Source organism: Bos javanicus, chromosome 13 (assembly GCF_032452875.1).
Source record: "Bos javanicus breed banteng chromosome 13, ARS-OSU_banteng_1.0, whole genome shotgun sequence".
In the NCBI taxonomy this organism is placed as follows: Eukaryota; Metazoa; Chordata; class Mammalia; order Artiodactyla; family Bovidae; genus Bos; species Bos javanicus.
In genome coordinates this window covers 35968595-35981476 of record NC_083880.1, presented here as the reverse complement: position 1 = coordinate 35981476, position 12882 = coordinate 35968595, and positions in this window count along the sequence as shown.

Here is a 12882-nt window from a genome sequence, read left to right as displayed (position 1 = left end):
GGAAAAAATGCAAACCTGTAGTTTAAGTTCAAATGGGTTCCCAGCTGCTTTTGGCATTTTGTATCATTGGAGCCTCACAACTTCAAGAGCCCCTAAATTAGAGCAACAGCTCCGCCCCGGGGACCCTCCTCCATAACTGAGATCGATGTCTGAGTCACTCAAAATTGTGGGGCCAAAACATATAAACAGAAGGAGAGAAGCCGTTTGCCCGGAGCACGCAACTTTAAAACTGTTTTGAGTCTTTGAGACAGGGTTCCTCCCTTCTTTTCTCCTTACAAACATTCAGAAAATTAAAAAAAGAAACTCCAGGAGATGCTGTCTTTGTGATGAAAGATTTCAGGACCCCGTCTGCCCTTTGTGGCTTGATAACAATCTAGCTGCTGGCAGAGAAGGGGACGAGGAACAACAACTCAGAACAGAGAGGCTGGCTGTCAGCACAGAGCCTGCTCCGTCTCCCTGAACCCCGGATGGGGGCGGGTGGAAGGGGCGGAACTGAGCTGAGTGACCTTGCCCTTGGGAATCTCAGGAGTTCAAGGGAAAAAGTCCTTTTCAAATCTGTTTTCCACCAGCTGGTGTCCTAGATGCTTTAGAAACACTTCCTCCTCTTCAATCTGTGCCTGGCTTCTCAGGAGATCAAGTCACTTATAGCAAATACAAATTAGAAACATAAAGAGCAAACTCTGCCTCAGGTACGTGGGGAGAGAAGAATCAGAGTAAGGAAGTCGCTGTGGCTGACTGAGCAAATTAACTCTGAACTTTCTGGCAAGAAATGCAGAAAAAAGGCCGATGGGAGGAAGGCGCGAGGCATAATTCTGGTTCCTTATGAGGAAGAAACAGAGGCCCACAGGGCCAGCAGGGCCTTTCCTATCCCCAGGAATGAAGAAGCTTCTGTGTGACTTTGTATAGAATCCTCTAGAACTGTGGTTGAAAATGCTGTCAAGGAGGCTTTCTAACCATTTTGCTTTTCCTTTAAACTTTCTGGCTTATGTATCCATTTGCTTTGGTTATTAAAATTTGTCCATTGATATTTCATTCTGGAGCTTTTCCTACAGAGGTGAACAATGCTGATAAATTAATTCAACAGGGAAGCCAGGAGACTTAGGTGGTAAACCGATGCCTTAAGCCAGGGATGCCTTGAGGCTGAGAAACTTGCCCAAGGACCACCAGCGCCAGCAGCCAATAGGCTTTCCTGAATGAGGCAAGCGCACTGCTCTGGCCAATCACATACTCTTGTTCCCTTTGCCGCAGCATCTTTGTGTAAGTCTTCTGGCTCACGGTTGGTGGAGTGCTCCAAACCCCTGCTGGTTTGGCCACCCCATTGTAATTGATTTTTGCTTGAATAATCTCTAAAGAGTTTTGATATGCTCCAGTTTATTTATTTATTGTCTTTTCTAGTTTATTTCAGAGTTCAAAATTCACAGTGCTATGGCTTTAAAACATTTTACTGCAATTAACACATTTGCACACATATAGTAAACACACATGCACTGACATGGAGATACGCCTACTTATATTGCATGATATATAAATAAAAGGTCTTAGAAAACAGTGGAAATGGCAACCCACTCCAGTATTCTTGCTTGAAGAATCCCACGGATGGAGGAGCCTAGCGGGTTACAGTCCATGGGGTCACAAAGAGTCGGACACGACTTCACTTTCACGTTCACCTTTCTATAGTAGGTGCAGTCTTGATATATCCTATTCTACTATATCTCATTTAATTCTGTTTCATTTTTAAAAGCTGTATGTATTTCACAACATTAGTTCGAAAACTGGTGTTTAAATACATATTATATATCTCATGTGCTTTAGTCGCTCAATTGTGTCCGACTCTTTGTGACCCCATGGATTGTAGCCCTCCAGGCCCCTCTGCCCATGGGATTTCCCAGGCAAGAATACTGAAACGGGTTGCCATTTTCTTCTCCAGGGCAGTTTATCTTTTAACAATATAAAAATCAACAATTTGTATACTTAGAGTTAGGATTGAAGGATTGCAGGAATGCAGTTAGTGAGCATTTAACAAATACTTGCTGGATGAATGGATGAGAAATTAGTAATCCAATGTGGTGTAAATAAACAATCAGAGGATGCCATGAAAATATTTTAATTAAAATAGTAAAAAAAAAAAATCTAGAAATAAACCTAATATGAAGAAAACTGTAACGTTTTATTGAAGGACCAAAGGAAACTTGAATAAGCCGACACATACTACATTGAATGGTAGATTCAGAATTATGAAGGTTCTTCCCCCAGATAACTAATTCAGTGTGATCCCAAGAAAAATTGCAAAGGGTTATTTTATGAAACTTGACAAGCTGATCTGCAACCTTATATAGATGAGAAAATGCACAGATTAATGAAAGGTTATTGAAAAAGGGTGAACACTGATAGGAGATTTATCCTACTTTATATCAAAACATACTTTAAAATGGTAGTAGTTAAAACAGTGTATTCTTAACATAAGAAAAAAGAAATAGATCAATGGAACAGAGTCTATAAATACCTCTATGTATGTTTGCATTGGAATTTAGTATTAAGACAAAAGTCTTAAGTCTTATAGACTTAAGACAAAAGTAACACTTTGAATTATGACTAAGCAAGAACCTATTCAAAAAACCTGTCAGGATAAGAAAAAAAGAGAATTTCAATCTCACCATAAATACAAAAACATAATTTGTATAAATTAAAGAGCTAAATCTAGATAAAAACTATAAAAGTACTAAAACTAAAATAGGAGAAATTTTGTAATTCTTAGATGAGTAATATCTTTTTTAAGCAAGATGTAAAACTCAGAAACCATGTAGGATACAGTTTTTTTAAGGCTGCATTAAACATCTTAAAAAAATTCAGTCAGTTGTGTCCGACTCTTAGCGGCCCCACGGACTGCAGACCACCAGGCTCCCCCGTCCCTGGGATTCTCCAGGGAAGAACACTGGAGTGGGTTGCCATTTCCTTCTCCAATGCATGAAAGTGAAAAGTGAAAGTGAAGTCGCTCAGTCGTGTCCGACTTCGAGACCCCATTGACTGCAGCCTACCAGGCTCCTCCGTCCATGGAATTTTCCAGGCAAGAGTACTGGAGTGGGTGCCATTGCCTTCTCTGAAGCTTTAATATAGTGAGGTATAAAAACATGAGCAAGAGTCTAGGGTAAAATATTTTCAAGCTACATAATAAAGATTAGAATTCATAATGTATAAAGAGTTCAAACAAATAAATAAGAAAAAAGTGGAAAGATAGGCAAAATTATAAACAGTCCAGTCATGGATCTAAATAAAAATGACCAATTTACATATGGAAAGATGCTTAATAAGTAAATAATGAACAAAGATCAAAGTAATGATGGTAGATAATGCTTTATCCATGAGACTGAAATTTTTTAAAAACTCTATTGCTTTCAATGTTGAGAGAGCATAAAATGGTATAGTCTTTTGGAGGTCAATTTGAGAGTATATATCAAAAGTAAAAGTGTCCATACTCTGAACTATCACTTCTATTTTCCTGTTTCTGTCCAAGTGATTCTTTCTACATGTGTACAGAGAAGCATCGATTAGGATTTTCAGTGTAGCACTGCTTATAATGGCAAAAAATTAGAAACCATTTAAACATCCATAGTTAGGGAAATAAATTGTGATCCATCCAATATTACAGAATAAAATGATGAAGTAAAAGAGAATAGGGTAGACTTACAGTGCTCACGTGGGAAGAGTTATATGTCTATGTGAAAAAGTACGGATGGAACAATTCATACAGTTCACTCCTATGTTCAGATAGACCTTGGAGATACTGTGGATTCAGTTCCAATAGAACCAATATCACAATTAATGAGTCTCAAAACTTTTTGGTTTCCCACTGCATAGAAAATTTATGTTTAGACTATACTGTAGTTTGTTAAGTGTGTAATACATTATGTCTAAAAAAGCAAGGTATATATTTTAATTGTTGTTTAGTTGCTAGGTTGTGTCTGACTCTTTTGTGACCCCACGGACTGTAGCCTACCACGATCTTCTGTCCATGGGATTTTCCAGGCAAGAATACTGGAGTGGGTTGCCATTTTCTTCTCCAGGGGATCTTCCCGACCCAGGCAGACAGATTCTTCACCACTGAACCGCCAGGGAAGCCCTCATACCTTAATTAAAAATAATTTATTGCTGAAAAATGCTAGTTCAGTTCAGTTCAGTCACTCAGTCGTCTGTGACTCTTTGTGACCCCATGGACTGTAGCATGACAGGCTTCCCTGTACATCACCAACTCCCGGAGCTTGCTCAAACTCATGTCCATCGAGTCAGTGATGCCATCCAACCATCTCATCCTCTGTCATCCCCTTCTCTTCCTGCCTTCAACCTTTCCCAGCATCAGGGAATTTGGAAAACTCAGCAGTGGCCACAGGACTGGAAAAGGTCAGTTTATTCCAATCCCAAAGAAAGTCAATGCCAAAGAATGTTCCAACTACTGCACAATTGTACTCATCTCACATGCTAGGGAAGTAATGCTCAAAATTCTCCAAGCCAGGCTTCAACTGTATGTGAACCGTGAACTTCCAGATGTTCAAGCTGGATTTAGAAAAGGAAGAGGAACCAGAGATATAATTGCCAACATCTGTTGGATCATAGAAAAAGCAAGAGAGTGCCAGAAAAACATCTACTTCTGCTTTATTGACTATGCCAAAGCCTTTGACTAAGTGGATCATAACAAACTGTGGAAAATTCTTCAAGAGATGGGAATACCAGACCACCTGACCTGCCTCTTGAGAGACCTGTATGCAGGTCAGGAAGCAACAGTTGTAACTGGACATGGAATAATGGGCTGGTTCCAAATTGGGAAAGGAGTACATCAAGGCTATATATTGTCACCCTGCTTATTTAACTTATAAGAGTACATTTCACAGAGTATATCATATGAAATGCTGGACTGGATGAAGCACAAGCTGGAACCAAGATTGCTGGGAGAAATATCAATAACCTCAGATATGCAGATGATACCACCCTTATGGCAGAAAGCAAAGAGGAACTAAAGACCCTCATGATGAAAGTGAAAGAGGAAAGTGAAAAAGTCGGCTTAAAGCTCAACATTCAGAAAACTAAGATCATGGCATCTGGTCCCATCACTTCATGGCGAATAGATGGGAAACAATGGAAACAGTGTCAGACTTTATTTTCTTGGCCTCCAAAAGCACTGCGGATGGTGACTGCAGCCATGAAATTAAAAGATGCTTGGAAGAAAAGCTATGACCTTGGAAGGAAAAAGCTATGAAAGAAAAGCTAAGACCAACCTAGACAGCATATTAAAAAGGAGAAACATTACTTTGCCAACAAAGGTCCATTTAGTCAAAGCTATGATTTTTCCAGTAGTCATGTGTGGTTATGAGAGTTGGACTATAAAGAAAGCTGAACACCAAATAATTGATGCTTTTGAGCTGTGGTGTTGGAGAAGACTCTTGAGAGTCCCTTGGACAGCAAGGAGATCAGACCAGTCCATCCTAAAGGAAATCAATCCTGAATATTCATTAAAAGGACTGAGTTGAAGCTAAAGCTCCAATATTTTGTCTACCTGATGAGAAGAACTGACTCATTAGAAAAGACCCTGGTGCTGGGAAAAGTGCTAACCATCACCTGAACGTCAGTGAGTCAGTCACCATACCAAGTGTAATAATGATGAAAAAGTTCAAACGATTGCAAGAATTACAAAAATGTGACACAGAGTCATGAACTGAGCAAAGTCTGCTGGAAAAATGGCATCTTTAGACTCGCTTGACGCAGGGTTGCCATCAACATTCAGTTAGTAAAAACATAACATTTGCAAAATGCTGCCAAAGTGCAATAAAGGGAGGTATGCCTGAAATTCTGTACTGTATGAACATTTAAAGGAATATATTCATTCTTAGTTATTCAACATTGTTTTAAAAATTTTAAATATTTTTAGTTGGTGTGCTTTTCAGAAAGGAGACATTTAATCCAAACTTACTTAAGCAACAGAAAGGGCCTCAGGATTTCTTAGTTATCAGGGTAAATGGAGTCATTTTTATGCTCTTTTCTGGAAGAATTTATTTCCTTTCAATGTAACAACCTCTGGTCCGCCTCCCTCACCACCCCAGGGCCATTCTCCTTTCTAAGCAGGGAGGCTCTTCCCAGGAGATGCTATGCACAGTCTCTGAAGTAATGGAAGATCAAGGGCTTAAGCACAGTTTCAAACCCTCTGCCCAAAACTCCACTTAGCTGGTGGAGTTACTTCCTCACTATCCAAGCTGTTATTTTAAAGTCGCACATTCTTTCCTCTACTGTGCTCTTTTCAGGTTGATGTCATTGTACAAAGTGGTCAATGGGGAAAAGAGTTTGGGCAACTCACACCAGGACAGTTAGTTCTTGCGTGATTGAAAGCTGGCTAGTTGGATTTAATTCTCCTTAAAAAAAAAAAAAAAAGTCACAAAAAGTTACACTCGGTGGTCTGGTGCATAAATCAATATCTGACAAAGCTCCCCCTCCTTACAATGTGTAATGCTCAAAAAACGAGACACATTTGTAGGCCTCTTGGGTATCTCTGTTTGAATGACCCTCTTTTTTTTTCCCTCCTGACCTGTACTCTCCACACTGTATATCAAAATCCAGAGGCTCTTTTATTCCCCCCCCTCTTTGGGAAAATCATTTGGGTTTCATTCATGCCATGCAAACCTTACTTTTCTGCTCTAAGCAGTAAAAGAATATAGTGTCTAGAAAATAGCCCTTGGGCAGGACAGCACGGAAACCAATGCCCATCCCTTCTGCCAGCCTGAGGAGTGTTTCTCTTACAATTTATATGCAGTCGTTAAAAATCAGAATGATCTGCTCTGAGATCCAATAAAGTCACACTAGATTTACATCCCTGGGAAAATGTTTTTCCAACATCCCTTCAAATAAAATTTTAAGTTAACACTTTTTCTGGAGTCTCTCTCTCTCTCTGTGTAATGGGAAACTTTCTTTAAACGCACTGAAATAGCTCTTGTAGTTTGAGGCCATTTGTGTACAGATACATTATGATGCCAATTGCATATCACAGAGAAAACCATTTTTATGATATTAGGGTGAAGATCTGTCAGCGGATTACCTCTTGCTCTTTTGTCTGATTGTCCCTCCCTTTTCAGACTTACTCTTGCACTCAAACATTTTGGTGCACGTGTGCTTGTGTGCTCAATTGTGTTTGACTCTGCAACCCCATGGACGTAGCCACCAGGCTCCTCTGTCCATGGAGTTTTCCAGGCAAGAATACTGGAGTGGGCTGCCATTTCCTACTCCAGAGGATCTTCCCCACCAGGGATCGAACCCGCCTCCCCTGAGTCTCCTGCATTGGCAGGCAGATTCTTTACCACAGCGATACCTGGGAAGCCCCGTTTTGGTGGTTCAGTCAATTTAGTGCTTGCAACACCACTCCCACCACAGGGTGACATGTGACCAGTCAGGCCAGACAGTAGTCTTTTTCAGAGACTCATGTGGATGCTGAGAGTGAATGGTCTCTGCAGGGGAGAAAATTTTCAGAGCTGCTTGGGGCCAGTTTTCTGGCCATGTGGGTAGAATCTGCCTGAGAATGACATCACTACAGATGTTACAGATGCCACTGAAAGCAGAGGCAGGAAATGCATAGGTGGCTGGAGGGAAGGAAGGAAGGATGGATAGATGGATGATGAATGGATGGGGAGCTGGATAAATGGAAGGATAAATGATGGATGGGTGAGTGAGTGGATGAAGGGAAGGAAAGATGGATGGATGGATAGATGATGGATGGATGACAGATGGATGGGTGGGTGGGTGCATGGATGGATAGATGATGGATGGGCAGGTGGGGGGATGCAAGGAAGGAAGGACAGATGAATGAATAAGATGGATGGATATGGATGCTTGAGTGAATGGACGAGTGGGTAGATGAATGGATGGAGGGATGGATGAATAGAAAGATAAATACAATGTCACATCTGCTTTCCAGGTACCAAGTGATTGTCCAGGATTCAGGGACTGAACCAAAGAATCGAAATGAGGGAGACCTGTCCTGTAAGGAATTCTGCCCAACAAGATGGCTCCTTACTGGATGGAGACAAACTGGCCTCAACGGACTTCTCTTGGGTGGGGAAAATCAGTGATGTAAGTCCAGAGCTCAGGGTGTTCTAAGCAGCACTGAGTAAGCCTTGCCTCAGCACTGAGTGAGTCTGCCTCTCAGACTTGGAGCACTGTAATTCCCACGCTTCTCTAGCTGCTGAGACTGCTTACAAGTTGGCTGAGTTCCCAGTGCATCCATTCTTAAACTCAAGTCCTATCACTAAAGACAATCCATGTGTCTTACTATTGCAACATCAAAGAGTCTAATTCAGGAGGTGACTTTTTAAAATGTTTTATAAGCTTACTGATAGTTTGGAGACACTGCAAATTATGGATTTGGGAGAGAGAGATCAGAGAGGAATAGCTGGGCGCATTGCAAAATAGGGAGTCATTTGAATGTGAAGAAACACTAGTGAACACTCTGCCACCTGGGCGAAGGCAAGTCAGCTAGATTTTGAGTGGGGGCTGGGGGCAGATGGAGCGAGCACCAGTTTTCCTCGTCATGAGCTGTGAGACCTGCTTGGCACCAGCTTCATTTCCAGTCTTGGTTTATGGAGTCCTTTTATGGACAGGACCCTGTTTCATCAGGCTCTGGAGGAGTCAGGCATGGCTCTTCTCTCCTGAGCCTGGTGGGGTGGAGAGGCTGGGCCTTCAGAGATAAGCCTGAGAGAAGTCTGCCTTGGGGAGAGTGGCCTGAGATGCATGCATGTTTAGGGTAAATTAAGTGCTGCCAGATGCCTGTGATGACTGGTGGGTCTGGAAGTGTGTCTCCAGCTCCCCGTGATTTGGCAGCTTTTGCTTTTCTCTGCTTGAAGCAAGGGTTATTTCCATCTGCTTCCTGATACTGTAGAGGTAGAAGGCCCGCCAGACAGAGGTCCTAGGGCTGGAGTCTGTGAGCACCAGTGAGTGCCTGTCTGCATTCGGGTTCACAGAGCCTGTGAATGATGTGAGAGTTGTCGCAGGGAGAGGAGGGGACGTGGGCGGCGCTGTGCCCCTTTGAGAGGGAGCTGGTCTCAATCAAGGGAAAAACTCTCAGCAGAGAACTGGATCCTCCCTCCACTCAATGTATTTAAAATGTGGTACGACTTTCCTCATTTTAAATACATTTTAAATACATGTGGTACGACTTTCCTCATTTTAAATACATTTTAAATACATGTGGTACGACTTTCCTCATTTTAAATACATTGAGTGGAGGGAGGATCCAGTTCTCTGCTGAGAGTTTTTCCCTTGATTGAGACCAGCTCCCTCTCAAAGGGGCACAGCGCCGCCCACGTCCTCTCCTCTCCCTCCACTCAATGTATTTAAAATGTGGTACGACTTTCCCTGGAGAAGGAAATGGCACCCCACTCCAGTACTCTTGCCTGGAAAATCCCATGGACAGAGGAGCCTGGTAGGCTACAGCCCACGGGGTCGCTAAGAGTCAGACACGACTGAGCAACTTCGCTTTCACTTTTCACTTTCATGCATTGGAGAAGGAAATGGCAACCCACTCCAGTGTTCTTGCCTGGAGAATCCCAGGGACAGGGTAGCCTGGTGGGCTGCCGTCTCTGGGGTCGCACAGAGTAGGACACGACTGAAGCGACTTAGCAGCAGCAGCAGCAGCATGACTTTCCTCTGCTCTCTCCTCTTCCGGTTCCCCTCTTACCTCCTTATCTATTCTTCCCAGGACTTTAAAAGAGACAAACAGACCTTGAAGTTATGGGGTTTCCTCCCCTTTCCTCCTCATGCTGGCCAGAAGCACATTTCTTAATAATCTCTCCATCCCAGTCTGTCGGTATTTCCTAACCTCTTCTCTCTCTCTCCTTCTTTCCCTCTCTGTCTCTAGTTCCTTCTATTTTTTTCTTTCCTCATTTAGTCTTCAATTCTCCTTCCATCCCTCTTCCCTATAAATCACAAAATCTGAACACCCAGATTATTTTGTCTCTGAAATTTAGAGACAGCAAACTAATCTGATGAAACAGAAATGAAAAATTTTCATGTCATTTCAATTTCTATCTTCTGCCATATCTTCTCAAACATGTATTGTAAGTAATAAAACATTTGATTCTGTTTGTTTTGATTTTCAACCACAGGCAACATATATAACTTTTTTCTTCCCTGATGAGTCCCTGACGGCTTCATCCAAATATCATCTCATCCAAATGCTTTCCTTAAGCAAGAGTGCTAATGTGTCTCCTTAAAATCACCATTTTTTCAAAGGTGGGACAAGATGCTTCTTCGTTGGAATAGAGGAACAGGATACAATCTCTTGGTTCTGCTTTTCTAGGTTATAACTTCATGGTTTTGTTCCAGGAAAATATATTGTCTTCAGAAAAATGTAAAGCCACAGTAGGACTATACAGTTTTCTTTCCTCACTAAAAGCTATTATGACTGGGTGTCTGTCCATTCAGGCAGTCAGCTTGGCTGGCTGGCTGGATTCTTCCACCCATCCACATGCTGTTTAATAATAATTTATTTAGCTACTATGAAAGGTAAGCTCTGTGATAAAGAGAAGTCCCCAATCACATGGAGTATCTCCTTATCAGTGAGACAAATAAAATAATCACAAAATGAATGAACAGGATGGTTTTAGATGTGCGATGAAGACAATAAAAGAAGTTGATGTGACCCTGAGTGGGGAGTGGGATGTTAATTTAGAGGGAGGGGCAGGAGGTCTCTTGGCAGAAGAAAAAGCAAATTCTAAAAGCTTCAGGTGAGAAGGAGCTAACATACATCTATGTGGGTGAGAGATGCACCGTGGAGAAAATTAGGTATCCTTAAATAAAAGTTTTAAAAGGAGTTTAAATGAATTTGACTTAAATTTCTTTTCTTTAGCAAATGTCCTCCTTCTTATCTTCCTCTTCTCCCTCTGATGAGGGGCTGACACAAGCTAATGGTCATCCTCAACCCCGACCGCAAAAGGCCAGTTTCTCTTTTACCACCTGTGGCCAGAAAGTCAGTTTCTGCACAGAGATCAGTTATCTTTCTGTCTTTTGGTTTCTTCCCAGAGGCCCAACAGCATCACAATTCATACCTTGAGGAAGAGACTGCAGTGGGCTCATTTGTCCCCTGGGATAAGTTTTCCCCCAACAGCAGGGGGATGTGATTTTCAAGATTACAGAATGGAAAGAACCCCACATCAGCTGTCCTGTTGACATCGTGGAGAATTTTTTTACATTTCTGTGTCTTTGATTAGCCTGAAAATATGTTGAGTGAAGAAGCCCTTTCAATAGTGTTTTAACCAAGATCAGAGAACTACATGTGGCTCCAAGAAGTTTATTTTGGGTCTCAAGCTGGCCAATGATTGGCCTGTGCCCAACAACTTAACCTAAGAGGCACTTAAGTAATGGAGAGCGAATAAAAAGTAAAAGCAAATTACAGAGCATGGAGATAAGGGGAAAGCTGAAAAAAAAAAAAGAAGTGGCATTTCACCCTTCAAAGTTGGTGGAGATTGTGATCAAGCTTTAGATGCTGTCTGCCTGATAGGTGGCTTTGAGTTAATTTTATCACTTAACTTGGTCAATATGTTAGAATCCTTAGTGATCATGTGGATGGGGCCAGATCAGGACAAACTATCTTTAAGTGCAAAAATAATGTATAAGTGTTTCAGTGTATTGGTAGAAGTTTCAATTAAACAGGAAGTTCTGATTTTAAATTTGTAGGAACCTCAGCAGCAGCAGCAAGGCTCCACTGGAGAAGAGAGTGGCAAACCACTTCAGTATTCTTGCCTTGAGAACCCCATGAACAGTATGAAAAGGCAAAATGATAGGATACTGAAAGAGAAACTCCCCAGGTCAGTAGGTGCCCAATATGCTACTGGAGATCAGTGGAGAAATAACTCCAGAAAGAATGAAGGGATGGAGCCAAAGCAAAAACAATACCCAGTTGTGGATGCGACTGGTGATAGAAGCAAGGTCCGATGCTGTAAAGAGCAATATTGCATAGGAACCTGGAATGTCAGGTCCATGAATCAAGGCAAATTGGAAGTGGTCAAACAGGAGATGGCAAGAGTGAACATTGACATTCTAGGAATCAGCGAACTCACATGGACTGGAATGGGTGAATTTAACTCAGATGACCATTATATCTACTACTGTGGGCAGGAATCCCTTAGAAGAAATGGAGTAGCCATCATGGTCAACAAAAAAGAGTCTGAAATGCAGTGCTTGGATGCAATCTCAAAAACAATAGAATGATCTCTGTTTGTTTCCAAGGCAAACCATTCAATATCACGGTAATCCAAGCCTATGCCCCAACCAGTAATGCTGAAGAAGCTGAAGTTGAACGGTTCTATGAAGATCTACAAGATCTTTTAGAACTAACGCCCAAAAAAGATGTCCTTTTCATTATAGGGGACTGGAATGCAAAAGTAGGAAGTCGAGAAACACCTGGAGTAACGGGCAAATTTGGCCTTGGAATACGGAATGAAGCAGGGCAAAGGCTAATAGAGTTTTGCCAAGAGAACGCACTGGTCATAGCAAACACCCTCTTCCAACAACACAAAAGAAGACTCTACACTTGGACATCACCAGATGGTCAACACCAAAATCAGATTGATTATATTCTTTGCAGCCAAAGATGGAGAAGCTCTATACAGTCAGCAAAAACAAGACTGGGAGCTGACTGTGGCTCAGATCATGAACTCCTTATTACCAAATTCAGACTTAAATTGAAGAAAGTAGGGAAAACTACTAGACCATTCAGGTATGACCTAAATCCAATCCCTTATGATTATATAGTGGAAGTGAGAAATAGATTTAAGGGACAAGACCTGACAGAGTGCCTGATGAAGTATGGATGGAGGTTCGTGACATTGTACAGGAGACAGGGATCAAGACCAT